The 14055-nt window shown below is 40.4% G+C and overlaps 1 long non-coding RNA gene across 1 annotated transcript; it reads right to left on the bottom strand.

Annotated features, from left to right (window-relative positions):
- Positions 1-408: 408 nt before the first annotated feature.
- Positions 409-8745, bottom strand: LOC138366916 (uncharacterized). Its single transcript, XR_011229254.1, has 3 exons — positions 8622-8745; positions 4999-5115; positions 409-714 (listed from the first exon to the last, which is right to left on the bottom strand). It is a non-coding gene; the product is annotated as an uncharacterized lncRNA (long non-coding RNA).
- Positions 8746-14055: the final 5310 nt, after the last annotated feature.

Below are 14055 nucleotides of genomic sequence, written 5' to 3'. Positions count from 1 at the left end.
TCTATATCTAATCTATATGCTTAGATATATGCAAATGAGAGAGTAATAGAGCGAAACCTTTAAAATACTGAACAATTTGGAGGATATTGATTCATACAATTTCTTCAAAAGGTCAGATGTAACACGAACAAGGAGCAAAGGTTTCAAGCTCAACAAGCCACAGTGTAGGAGTGACAACAAATGCTTTTTAACCCATACGATTATGATCATGGCAATAAGGTTTCTAAAACAGTAGGCATTCTTCCAAAGCCAGACACTGTACTATGTTCCTCGTCCTAACCTAGTCACTCAGTATTATTCACTCATTTATCTATATCTTGTCTATTTATGTCTTAAAGGTTACAAGACGTACATTAGTCAATACAATTGGTGCTTAAAATGTTAAGGATCTCTTGTGAAACACGGGTATTAATAAAAAAATTTATTATGTAAAATAAATAAAAAAGGCCCTAGGGCCATGAAGTAACAAGAATGCAAGGCCGGCACAAGCTGGCGTAAGTAGAGAAGACGGAAGATTCTTCATATTAAAAGACCCTGATTCTCCAAGATGGCAGTCACACCCTGCTTGCCCTGGACAATCACCATATGGAGAAGGACTGTTTACTGTGAAGGGAAGTCCACAAATGCAATGCCAGCATGAGTCAGTCTTGAAGGGTAAACGATGATGGCACCCTCACAGTAACACAAAAGCCGAGCAAGCCCAGTGAGGAAGACCTGTTGATGGGAAGGAGGAGAATCATTAGTCACAACAAAATCCACATAGAAACAAAGGAGAGAAAAAAAATAAAGTGGATGTCTTCTTTTTGTATAGACATAATAAATATTGCCATTTGGCTATGTATTTATATGATATATAATAGAATACAGCATAAAACAAAATAAGAGGGGTGGTAGGAGAAGAAAAGATTAGTGTTCAGTGAGAATCCACAAGGTCTTCTCTGAATACTCTTTATTTTCTTCAAGGCTGTGGGTCCCTACAATTGCACCAGAGGTGGTACACACCCCTATTATTATTTAAACAGGTGAGTACACACACGGTGTTAGCAAACTTAGCCTCCAAACACACACACACACATGGTATCAGCAAACTTAGCCTCCAAACACACACACACACATGGTATCAGCAAGCTTAGCCTCCAAACACACACACACATGGTATCAGCAAGCTTAGCCTCCAAATACACACATGGTATCAGCAAGCTTAGCCTCTAAACACACACACACAAATGGTATCAGCAAGCTTAGCCTCCAAATACACACACACACATGGTATCAGCAAGCTTAGCCTCTAAACACACACACACACACACACACACACACACATGGTATCAGCAAGCTTAGCCTCCAAACACACACACACACACATGGTATCAGCAAGCTTAGCCTCCAAACACACACACACACACATGGTATCAGCAAACTTAGCCTCCAAACACACACACACACACATGGTATCAGCAAGATTAGCCTCCAAACACACACACACACATGGTATCAGCAAGCTTAGCCTCCAAATACACACATGGTATCATCAAGCTTAGCCTCTAAACACACACACAAACGGTATCAGCAAGCTTAGCCTCCAAACACACACACACACACACATACATGGTATCAGCAAGCTTAGCCTCCAAACACAGACACACACGGTATCAGCAAGCTTAGCCTCCAAACACACACACACACACATGGTATCAGCAAGCTTAGCCTCCACACACACACACACACACACACACATGGTATCAGCAAGCTTAGCCTCCAAACACACACACACATGGTATCAGCAAGCTTAGCCTCCAAACACACACACACAGAAAATGGGGACATTGAAACAGTTGATAAACTTGATTTCAAGAGAGAGAGGTCACTATGGGGAACTTCAAATTTTTTTTAATAAGTAATTAGGCAGACTTGTTGCTAGACAGGGAAGTAAATTAAATGTATGCCAAATTTTGCAAAATATACAATGAAGGCACACAAACATTCATACCAAAACAGAGATGCAGGGCCAGAAAACAGGATTGGTTCAACAGAAATTGAGAGAGGGCCACAGACCAAAAGACACAAAAATGGAATGAAAGACATTGAAAAACTACAAGCAGATGTCAACAAAGTTTTCGATTGGGCAGCAGAAAATAACATGACGTTTAACAATGATAAATTTCAGGTATGGCAAAAATGAGGATCTGAAACATAATACAGGGTACAAAACACAATCGAATCTTCCCATAGTAGAAAAACAGCATGTCAAGGATTTGGGAATAATGATGTCCGACGATCTAATGTTTAGGGAGCATAACCAAGCAAATATTGCGTCGGCCAGAAAAAAGATCGGATGGATTATGAGAACTTTCAAATCCAGGGATCCCATCACAATGGTTGTACTCTTCAAGTCACTTATGTTGTCCCGTCTCGAGTACTGCTCAGTATTCACTTTCCCCTTCAGAGCACGGTTGCACGGTTGTTCCTGCCGGAACAACCGTGGACATCTTCAGGAGAAAACTGGACTGTTTTCTAAGAGAAGTTCCGGATCAGCCGGGATGTTGTGGGTATGTGGCCCTGCGGGCCGCTCCAAGCAACAGCCTGGTGGACCAAACTCTCACAAGTCGAGCCTGGCCTCGGGCCGGGCTTGGGGAGTAGAAGAGCAGAACCCCATCAAGCAGGTATCAAAATAGAAAGAAGCCAAACCCCCAATCATACCAGCGATACAAAGATGCGAGAAACAACTATACAGCAGTAAGGGAAGAGGCAGAAAGAAATTTTTAAAAAGGGATAATGGATAAATGTAAAACAGAACTGGGCCTATTCTACAAATTCATGAACAACAAATTGCAGGTAAAGGATAATATCCAGAGGTTGAAAATAGGAAACAGATTCACAGAAAATGATAATGCAATGTGTGAAACATTAAACCAAAAGTTCCAAAGTGTGTTTATACAAAATGAAATCTTAAGAGAACCAGACACAATAAGAATTTCTGAGAACATCATAGAGCGTATAGAGGTGTCTAGAGATGAAGTGGAAAATATGCTAAAGGAGCTAAGTAAGAACAAAGCAGTTGGTCCAGATGGAGTTTCACCATGGGTTCTGAGAGAATGTGCATCTGAGCTCAGCCTTCCACTTCACCTGATCTTTCAGGCATCCCTGTGTATAGGAGTCATAGCAAACATGTGGAAAAAGGCTAACATAGTTCCAATCTACAAAAGTGGCAACAGGGAAGACCCCACCTCTCTCAGTTATAGACCTGAATCATTGACAAGTGTAACAGTGAAAGGATTGAAAACAAAAAAAAAATAATAAAAACTAAATGGGTAGAACACCTGGAGAGAAATTATATAATATCACACAGACAGTATTGTTTTCGATCTGGAAGATCCTGTGTATCGAATTTACTCAGTTTCTATGATTGAGCCACAGAGATTTTAAAGGAAAAAGGTAGTTGGGTTGACTGCATCTATCTAGACATAAAAAAGGCTTTCGACAGAGTTCCACATAAGAGGTTGTTCTGGAAACTAGAAAATTTTGGATGGGTGACAGGTAAGCTTCTAACATGGATGAAAAATTTTCTGACTGATAGAAAAATGAGGGCAGTAATCAGAGGCAATCGGACTGGAGAAGTGTCACAAGTGGAGTACCACAGTACATGCACCAGAAATGTTCATTGTCTACATAAATGATCTACCAGTTGGAATACAGAATTATATAAACATGTTTGCTGATGATGCTAAGATAATGGGATGGATAAGAAATTTAGATGATTGTCATGCCCTTCAAGAAGACCTGGACAAAATAAGTATATGGAGCACCACTTGGCAAATGAAATTTAATGTGAATAAATGCCATGTTATGGAATGTGGAATAGAACATAGATCCCACACAACCTACAAATTATGTGAGAAATCTTTATATAATTCTGATAAAAGAAAGAGGTCTAGGGTTGATTCTAGATAGAAAACTATCACTTGAGGCCCACATAAAGAACGTTGTGTGAGGAGCCTATGCCACGCTTTCTAACTTCAGAATTTCGTTTAAATACATGGATGGCGAAATACTAAAGAAATTGTTCACGAGTTTTGTTCGGCCAAGGCTAGAATATGCAGCGGTTGTTTGGTGCCCATATCTTAAGAAGCACATCAACAAACTGGAAAAGGTGCGAAGACATGCTACTAGGTGGCTCCCAGAACTAAAGGGCAAGAGCTATGTGGAGAGGTCAGAGGCATTAAATATGCCAACACTAGAAGACAACAAAAAGAGGTGATAAAATCACTATGTACAAAATAGTAACAGGAATTGATAAAATCGATAGGGAAGATTTCCCGAGACCTGGAACTTCAAGAACAAAAGGTCATAGATTTAAACTAACTAAACAAAGATGCCAAAGAAATATAAAAAAATTTCCTTTCGCATACAGAGTGGTACACGGTTGGAACAAGTTAAGTGAGAAGGTGGTGGCGGCCAAGACCGTCAGTAGTTTCAAAGCATTATGTGACAAAGAGTGCTGGGTAGACGGGACACCACGAGCGTAGCTCTAATCCTGTAACTACACTTAGGTAACTACATTTGGTGTCAGCAAGCTTACCGTCGAAACACACACAAACAGCCTGCCTATTATTCAAGGCCTTCTCTGAGCACTCTCTATTTTCTTCTCTGAGGCTATGGGTCCCTAATCGTGCACCAGAGGTGGTACAACTTTTAAGTTTTTAACTACTGCACTGAGCACCTGATTTTGGCAAAGACTTCTTAGTGCAATTGTCAAGGACATAGTTCTGGTATTTTTTTGTTTATAAATATTCAGGTATAGTTAATGTCAAAATGTTTCAAAACTCAACAATTTATATTTCAAAACAAAAAAAGTAATGAAAACATTACAAAACATTAAAATATAGCCTAATTAATTAATTAATAAAATAGCACAACTCTCAGAATGTCTAAAGGTGCTTTGAGCAATGAAGTAGTTAATTTTATATATATAATATTATATATATAATATATATTTACCTGTGACTACTGCTTAGCAAAAATTTGATCTCTGCGAAAATTGGTCTCGTCATTGCTAGGAGATATTTTAAGACCATGATTTGCTGTGGATGGCACTGTAGTCTTCAAGTCATCAATCTAAAAATAGAGGTAATCTTTTAAAATGTAAATTTTGTATAAAAAAAATGCAAAAATAAATTGCAAGAATAATATGAAGTTATTATACAATTTTTTTTTAATTATTTAAATATTTGTGAGACATTATTAAGAAATGTATGAAGTACAGATTCTCTAAGACCTGATATGTATCTGCTTATGTTCCACCACATTACATTCAGGGCTGAAGAGAAAACACAGCCAGTAAGGTAATGATCACTTAGGATGGACTGGGATGCTACATGTAGGTTGGGGCTAAGCTGCGTGAGGCTAGGATGCCCAGCCTGCCTTGTCTAGGCTGGGCTGGGCTAGGCAACACTAGGAAGGAGTCAACAAATCTCTGGAGTGCCTTACTTTTCCTGATATCCTTAAAAAAGCAAGAATGATGCCATTTTATAAAGGAGGCGAGACAGCAGAAATAAACAATTAGAGAAAAATATCAAATCTACTTATACTTTAAAAAATATTTGATTTTTTTTTTATACAAACATCTCTTCCTACTTTGTAAAATTCAACATGAATACAAACACACACACACATCCCTAGGAAGCAGCCCATAGCAGCTGTCTAACTCCCAGGTACTTATTTACTTTTAGGTGAACCAGATATAGAGAATAACCACAAAATCTTGTAAAGCCACTAGTACACGCAGCATTTCAGGCAGGATATATAATATTAATATTATATATATATATATATATATACAGTATATATAACTGAAAACTCACACCCCAGAAGTGACTCGAACCCATATGCTATGCCCAAGATAACCATCCGAGTGCCAGCGGGGAAGTGGGTCAAATAGCCTCGGCTATCACTTCCTTATGTCTGGTCGTGATGGTCAAGCGGATTAAGGCGTCCCTGTACATACCAGTTGCGTTGCTCCTGGCAGTATTGGGTTCGAGTCACTTCTGGGGTGTGAGTTTTCAGTTGCATATTGTCCTGGGGACCATTCAGGCTTGTTCGCATTTGTGTTCCTCACGTGTTGCCCCAAAAATGAGGTGATTTGATAAAATGCTATGCCCAAGATTACCATCCGAGTGCCAGCGAGGAAGTGGGTCAAATAGCCTCGGCTATCACTTCCTTATGTCTGGTCGTGATGGTCAAGCGGATTAAGGCGTCCCTGTACATACCAGTTGCGTTGCTCCTGGCAGTATGGGTTCGAGTCACTTCTGGGGTGTGAGTTTTCAGTTGCATATTGTCCTGGGGACCATTCAGGCTTGTTCGCATATATTATATATATATATATATATATATATATATATATATATATATATATATATATATATATATATATATATATATATATGAATACATACATACGGGACAAAGAGCCAGAGCTCAACCACCGCAAGCACAACTAGGTGAGTACACACACACACACACATTATATATATATATATATATATATATATATATATATATATATATATATATATATATATATATATATATATATATATATATATATATATATATATATATATATGAGTGTCAGACGATGGAGGAATGATTTTTTTTAATTTAATTTATATAAAAAATTATTCCTTCTGAAGATGTATTAATATATGAAAGTACTTATGGAAATTCCTGTTTCAATTCTTCCTCCGTGGTCTGACACTGTCACATTTTTCATCAAGTGTTAATTTTTGTGATTTACACACACGTGGCATGTTTACACACACATTATTTATATTATATATATATATATATATATATATATATGTCGTACCTAGTAGCCAGAACGCACTTCTCAGCCTACTATGCAAGGCCTGATTTGCGTAATAAGCCAAATTTTCCTGAATTAATATATTTTCTCTAATTTTTTTCTTATGAAATGATAAAGCTACCCATTTCATTATGTATGAGGTAAAAAAATTTTTATTGGAGTTAAAATTAACGTAGATATATGACCGAACCTAACCAACCCTACCTAACCTAACCTAACCTATCTTTATAGGTTAGGTTAGGTTAGGTAGCCAAAAAAGTTAGGTTTGGTTAGGTTAGGTAGGTTAGGTAGTCGAAAAAACATTAATTCATGAAAACTTGGCTTATTAGGCAAATCGGGCCTTGCATAGTAGGCTGAGAAGTGCGTTCTGGCTACTAGGTACGACATACATACATATATATATATATATATATGTCGTACCTAATAGCCAGAACGCACTTCTCTGCCTGAGAAGTGCTTCTCTGAGGCAACCAAGGCTATGCTAATTATATATAAATATATATATACATATATATATATATATATATATATATATATATATATATATATATATATATATATATATATATATATGTCGTACCTAGTAGCCAGAACGCACTTCTCAGCCTACTATGCATGGCCTGATTTGCCTAATAAGCCAAGTTTTCATGAATTAATATATTTTCTCTAATTTTTTTCTTATGAAATGATAAAGCTACCCATTTCATTACGTATGAGGTCAATTTTTTTTTATTGGAGTTAAAATTAACGTAGATATATGACCGAACATAACCAACCCTACCTAACCTAACCTATCCTATCTTTATAGGTTAGGTTATGTTAGGTAGCCGAAAAAGTTAGGTTAGGTTAGGTTAGGTAGGTTAGGTAGTCGGAAAACAATTATTTCATGAAAACTTGGCTTATTAGGCAAATCGGGCCTTGCATAGTAGGCATAGAAGTGTGTTCTGGCTACTAGGTACGATATATATATATATATATATATATATATATATATATATATATATATATATATATATATATATATATATGGAACCCTCAACCCTATAAGTGGAGGGTTCCTACAAACTCAACCAGAGGTGGTACCCTCTATATATTAATAAAAAGGCAAGGCTATGCTAAATCTAGGCAGGGATTGGCTTGGCTAAGCTGGTCAGGGCTTGGCTAGGGTAGGAAGGACTGGTCATGTTTAAAAGCAAGGCAGGGTTAGGCTAGGCAAGACTAGGTAAGGGTATACTGGGATAGGCTTGGCTACGGTAGGCTAGGAAGAGGTAAACTAGGATAAGCAAGGCTGTGCAAGCACTATGCACAGCTAGAATGAACTATGCTAAGATGGTTTAAGCTGGGCTAGGTTAGGATAAGCTGAGTCATGCAGGGCCCCGATTGACCAGTGGAGTCTAATAGTCTAACCTTCTAGCTAGTTTGCTGACCTAAGAGTGTAAATGCCTAGCCCCTAACCTGAGATATATACAAGAGTTGTTACATTCTTGTACAGCCACTAGTACGAGTAGCGTTTCGGGCAGGTCCCTGGAATACGATCCCCGCCGCGAAGAATCGTTTTTTCATCCAAGTACACATTTTACTATTGCGTTAAACAGAGGCTACAGTTAAGGAATTGCGCCCAGTAAATCCTCCCCGGCCAGGATACGAACGCATGACATAGCGCTCGCGGAACGCCAGGCGAGTGTCCTACCACTACACCACCTGCTGCAATATTATTATTAAAGAAATATTACTTATTATAATCGTAAATACTAAATACCTGTTGTGTTGATTTAGGGGCGACGACGATCGTGGGATCGGATGCGAGCCACAGGTGGCCTACACCATGCTTTCTAAGGCGTCCCTCTCATAACAAAAACAAATCCGTGCATTCATACACAAACAGAGAGCCCGTGGTTATGCGAATACTTGCAATTCTTTTACTTAAAATAATAACAATTAGACTAATAATAATTAACATAATTTTTACTCAAGATTCATAAAAATCATTAATACTATTTTAAAAGAAGATTTATAAGACATCTAAAAACAGATATACAGACTTTGTGTGATATATATTTCAACATTATATATTAATAGAATGTTGTAACTATTATTTTTAAATATTAGGTAGTTTCCAGCTACGTATATCGCATATAAACGTTGCAAAAAGATTTTAGACTGAATTAACACATTACACATTTATGGAGTAATTAACAACAAAACAATCTTTATTTTCATTGCAGAACATATATCAGAGCATACTAGTGACTCATACATTTAAAATAGTGTGATTTTTAAACAATTCGGTTGTAAACCCGCAGAACGGCCTACCCGCCAAAGACGTAACATAAGAAATGGTATATAATTCATTATTTTAAATTACATATATAATCATTAATAATATTCGGCAGCTATCGAGGTTCTCCATAGGTAAATTCCTGTACTCTAACAAGATGCTACTTGCTGTTTAGCTGTTTAAATTCTTGGAAAATTGTAATGACCAGCGACATAAAATATAACAATGAAATAATAGCAGGTAACTGTAGGTGAACGAAAAATTCAATTCCAAATTGATTAGATGTTTTTCTAAATATAAAGATTGACCTGAAGGAATTTTATGAATTATGGACTAATTAAACAAAAAAATAGGTAATTTTACTTGAAGAACAGATACCAGAGAATAGTTAGTGAGTACATTTATATTGTATAATGGGAGAAAGCCCCTGGTAGCCGCGAATTAAAATAACCACCTACATTAATTGATAACTAGGAAATAGTATCTGGAAACTTTATCTGAACGAAAACACAATACCAATTTGTTTGGATGTTTTTCTTAATATAAAGATCAACAGTAAGGAATCTTATTCATTATGGGCAAATTAACAAAAAAAAAACGATAATTTCATTGAGGACCATATATTAGAGCATACTTAGTCACTTATATATTAAAAGTATTGTGTATTTTGAACCATTGGGGTTGTAAACAAACAGAACGGCCTACCCGAAAAGTCGTAACATAAAATGTTGCATATGTTTGCTAATTTATTATTTGATAAATGATTATTATTAATTTACGACAACTATAGAGGTTTCCCATTAGTTAAATTACTGTAGTCTGACTAAATGCTACTACAAAACATATATAAATCCTGGGAAAGTCACAATGACCAGCGACATTAAAGCATAGAGGGTTAAATAGTAACAGGCAACTGTCGGCGAACGAAAAATTCATTTCCAAATTTATTAGATGTTTTCCTAAATATAAAGATCGATAGGCTGGAATTTTCTGGATTATGGCCTAATTAAGGCAAAAATATATATATTTTTACTTGAAGAACAAATATCAGAGCATAGTCAGTGAGTTATAGAATAATAAGAGTGTGGTATTTCATTGTATAACAAGAGATAGTCCATGGAAGCGAAAATAGACGTAGTTTTACACAAAATAACGTCCAAAAACAGCCGTAGAGTCAAACGGCAAATGTTGACGTTCTTTTTAAGAGGACAGGTTGCTGAGCATGCCGTGTGGCAGCGCGTGGTTGGTAGGCCACGGGGTCCTTGCCGTGTGTGGTGTGTTCTCTGCTAGGCACGTCGCCCTCGGACGTCTCGCCCGGCCGTGTTGCCCGGGGTGTTAGCCCCAGGCCCTTCGGTGTCCCGGAGTCCCCAGGTACGTCTTCCCCAGAGTGGCGCCGATCAAGATGTCCCCAGACGTCCGTCGGCCGGTGTAAGTCCGGCATGTAGTCCCCAGACGTACGTCTGGCCGGTGTTGCCCGGTGTGTTATTTCAAGCTTTCCGCCGTCCAGGCCCTCAGGCTCGTGCCCTGCTTGCCTGGGGGGTAACCAGGACCGCTACTCCATGTCCTCCGTCTGGCCGGTGTTGCCGGCAGGTTGGTTCCCAGGCGCTCCCGCCTGGCCGGTGTAGCCTGGTGTGTTTGTCTTAAGCGCCCTGCCCGTCCGTTGTAGCAGGGATTCCTCCTACGTCGTAAGTTCAGCGTTCGTCCGCCTGCCCGTCCGCCTGTGTCGTCTGTTGTTCTTCTTCGTCGAAGGTAGACGCCGGCGTTGGAGCAAGGACCCGAGATCAGCTCGACGACGCCGGCAGGTTTACGTCTAACGGTACGCACCACAGGCCCTGGGTTCGGCGTTGCCGCTGGCAATCCAGGATGATTTCGTTATGTCCGTTAAGTCCTCGGCGTCCAGTTCCAGGGGCCGTGCCCTGGACAGGGGGGGTGGCCCCCATGTTGCCTGGGGCACGGTATCCTCCAGCAGATGGCGGCGTCGAAGCGTCGTCGGGAACGTCGTATATTTAATGATTCCCATTCTTTGCCTTCCTAAGACACTGTAAATTAAGACTTTCTCACACTTTATATGGAAGGTTTCTTATTTTGTACTAGCAGACATCTCGCGACATGCCTTGCCCTTATTCATATTTATGTTCTACATTTCAGCACTGACATGCCTCTGCTTTCAGATCACCTCGGATTCATTTTGCCACCAGCCTAACTTATTTTACTCAGGCATTCATAGCCTTGTGCATGTCGCACGTTCAAATCTTCGCGTTCGCTGTGTTACAGTATGCTCGTTCACTTTTCCTTGTCTTACGTCATTAAGTAAAGTCAGCCAGGATGTCCTATTTGCAGAGTTATAATTAATTTATTAAGTAAAGTCAGCCAGGAGGTACTATTTGCAGTATTTGCGGGCCCTTAATTTGCTTTACGTTCCCTGGCCCTGCATTTTGCCAAGTTTCCTCAGTAGTTACAGTACTTTCGCTTGGCTCTTGCAGTTTATTCACGTCGCTTATTTGGTTATATTTATGTTATGCATCTCCTCCGTTCTCTTAATGTAAAATGGCTATATATCCACGCCGATTGTATACCCTTATTTTGAACTTGCAGATACCACGTGCCATGACTTGCCCTATTCATAATTATGTTCTACATTTCAGCGCTAACATGCCTCCTGTTTCAGGTTACCTCGGACTCTCTTTCCGAGGGGAAAGAGAGTCTCTTCCTCTTTCCTGAAGAGGCCCCAGGCAGGCTACGAGGCTCCTGTTTTCCTCTGTGTGTGTGTGTGTGTGTGTGTGTGTGTGTGTGTGTGTGTGTGTGTGTGTGTGTGTGCGTGTGTACATTTAGTCAGTGGTAGGGGAGAGTGGGAGTGGGGGGGGGGGGAGTGTTTTGGAAGAGTGAGATGGGGGTTAAGAGAAGTTGGGTGAGGTGTTGTCTTCAGATTACGGCAGGGGGATTAGCAGATTATCTGGGTTCCCAGTGAGCTCACAGTTGCTGTCCCTGTTACCTGTCTACCACTTACGATTGCATTATTGAATGGAATGCATTAGCTTTCTGCCTCGGCCCCTCTGTAATGGATCCTCGTTCTCTTACCTCTCTGTCTTTGCCTTTCTGCCTATCCCTATGCCAATGCCCCTCTGCCTCTCTGCCTGTGTCCCCTGCCTCTGCCCCAGTGCCTCTGCCCCTCTGCTTGTGCCCCTCTGCCTCATCCCCTCTGCTTCGGCCCCTCTGCCTCTCTGCCTTGGCCCCTCTGCAAAGGTCCCTCTGCCACTGTAACAAACTAGGCTGGTTGTAAGAATTTTCCAGAGTGGTTTATCGACAAAAGAGAATGGGAAGCTGAGCCCGCGTGGTGACCTGGGACCTGACCCCAGGGGAATTCGTGGTGAAAATAATCGACGCCTTGTTCATAGCTGCGTATAATGAATCATCCTATAGTATTCAGTAAGTTAGAGAAATTAGCCTTTATTCATTTTGTATTAAAATTGTATTGTATAATATTACTGGGTACAATATCAAGAGTATTCTAATTATTCAGTTAAGTCACCATCAGTGACATCACGAATCAGATCTAAGTTGTAAGGCGGAGTGACCGGCGGTCATAGGTCATCAGTGTTGACATGTACACTATTTTTCAAAATTCAAATAACCATTTTGGGGAACGGGAACAGCTCTGCCGTTAGATGCTTGTGTAATTTAACTTCAGTAAAATAATTCAACCAGTCTGGATCAATTCAGTACAAACAGAGGTTAATTGTTATAACTTAAACCTGGCTAAGTAACTTGGTAAAACTTAGACTATGCGGAAGGATACAATGCTCTAGTCTGGGGAAGACCAGACGAGGAAGAGATCAGTGTGGAGTCCAAATCAACTGGGGGAGGTCAACCATCTTACCTCTCCCCCCAAGACCAGCCCAACATCTTTAGCTGGTAAAACATAGAGGTATAGTTGCTATTGTTATTTATAGGGATAGTCAACTCAGTGCCACTCAGGTCAAGTAGGGAGTGTTAAAGTGACAGGGAGTGAACATATTTAGATTTTGTTTTAGTTTTTCTTTTAATAAATTAATTAGTTAATAATTTGCATTTTTATTGTTTCTATTTGTTTATGTTTACTTGTCCTGGTCACGTGGTCCACACGAGGCAGAGTTGGATTGGGCGCCGATTCTAACACCAAATCGGAAGTCATCTTTACCGTGTAATTTATTCCACACTCAAGGTCATCGGTTATAGTGGGGATCAAGCCCCAAGAATGATTAATTAGCATGATCGATCTAGACCTCGATCATTGCTCTGTGTTACTGGTCTGGTGGTGGCGGCGGAGGCGACTCTAGGGTTTTGCTCGAAGCCTAGGTCACGTCATACTGGTTGTAGAATCCTAAGTCGGTCAATTGTCTTAGGACCACGTGGCGTGGAGTTGGCTTTAGTAAAAGTTTTAGAGTCCCGTGTAGAGAATAAAAAGTAAGAATACGGGTAGAGGGGGAGTAGAAGGAAAGATAAGTCGAGAAACCCTCCCCATGTTACACCACTGCCCCTCTGCATCTGCCCTCTGCCTCTGCCCCTCGGCCTCTGCCCCCTCGGCCTCTGCCTCAATGCCACTGCCCCTCTGCTTCTGCCTCTCTACCTCTGCCTTTTTCCCACTGTCATTCAGCCTCTGCCCTCCTTCCTCCGCCCCCTGCCCCTGCTACTCTGCCCCCTCTGCCTCGTCCTTTCTGCTTCGTCCCCTCTGCTTCGGCCCCTCTTCCTCTGTCCGGTCTCCTTTGCCTCGTCCACTCTTCCTCTGCCCCTCTGCCTCGGCATCACTGACATGGCCCCTCTGCCTCTGACCCTTAGCATCTGACCCTCTGCCTTGGCCCCTCTGCCACTGCCCCTCTGGCTCTGTTCCTCTGCCTCTGCCCCTCTGCTTTTGCCCCCTCTTCCACTCTGCCACGGC

Source organism: Procambarus clarkii, chromosome 2, assembly GCF_040958095.1.
Source record: "Procambarus clarkii isolate CNS0578487 chromosome 2, FALCON_Pclarkii_2.0, whole genome shotgun sequence".
In the NCBI taxonomy this organism is placed as follows: Eukaryota; Metazoa; Arthropoda; class Malacostraca; order Decapoda; family Cambaridae; genus Procambarus; species Procambarus clarkii.
This window is presented reverse-complemented; position numbering and strand designations above follow the sequence as displayed.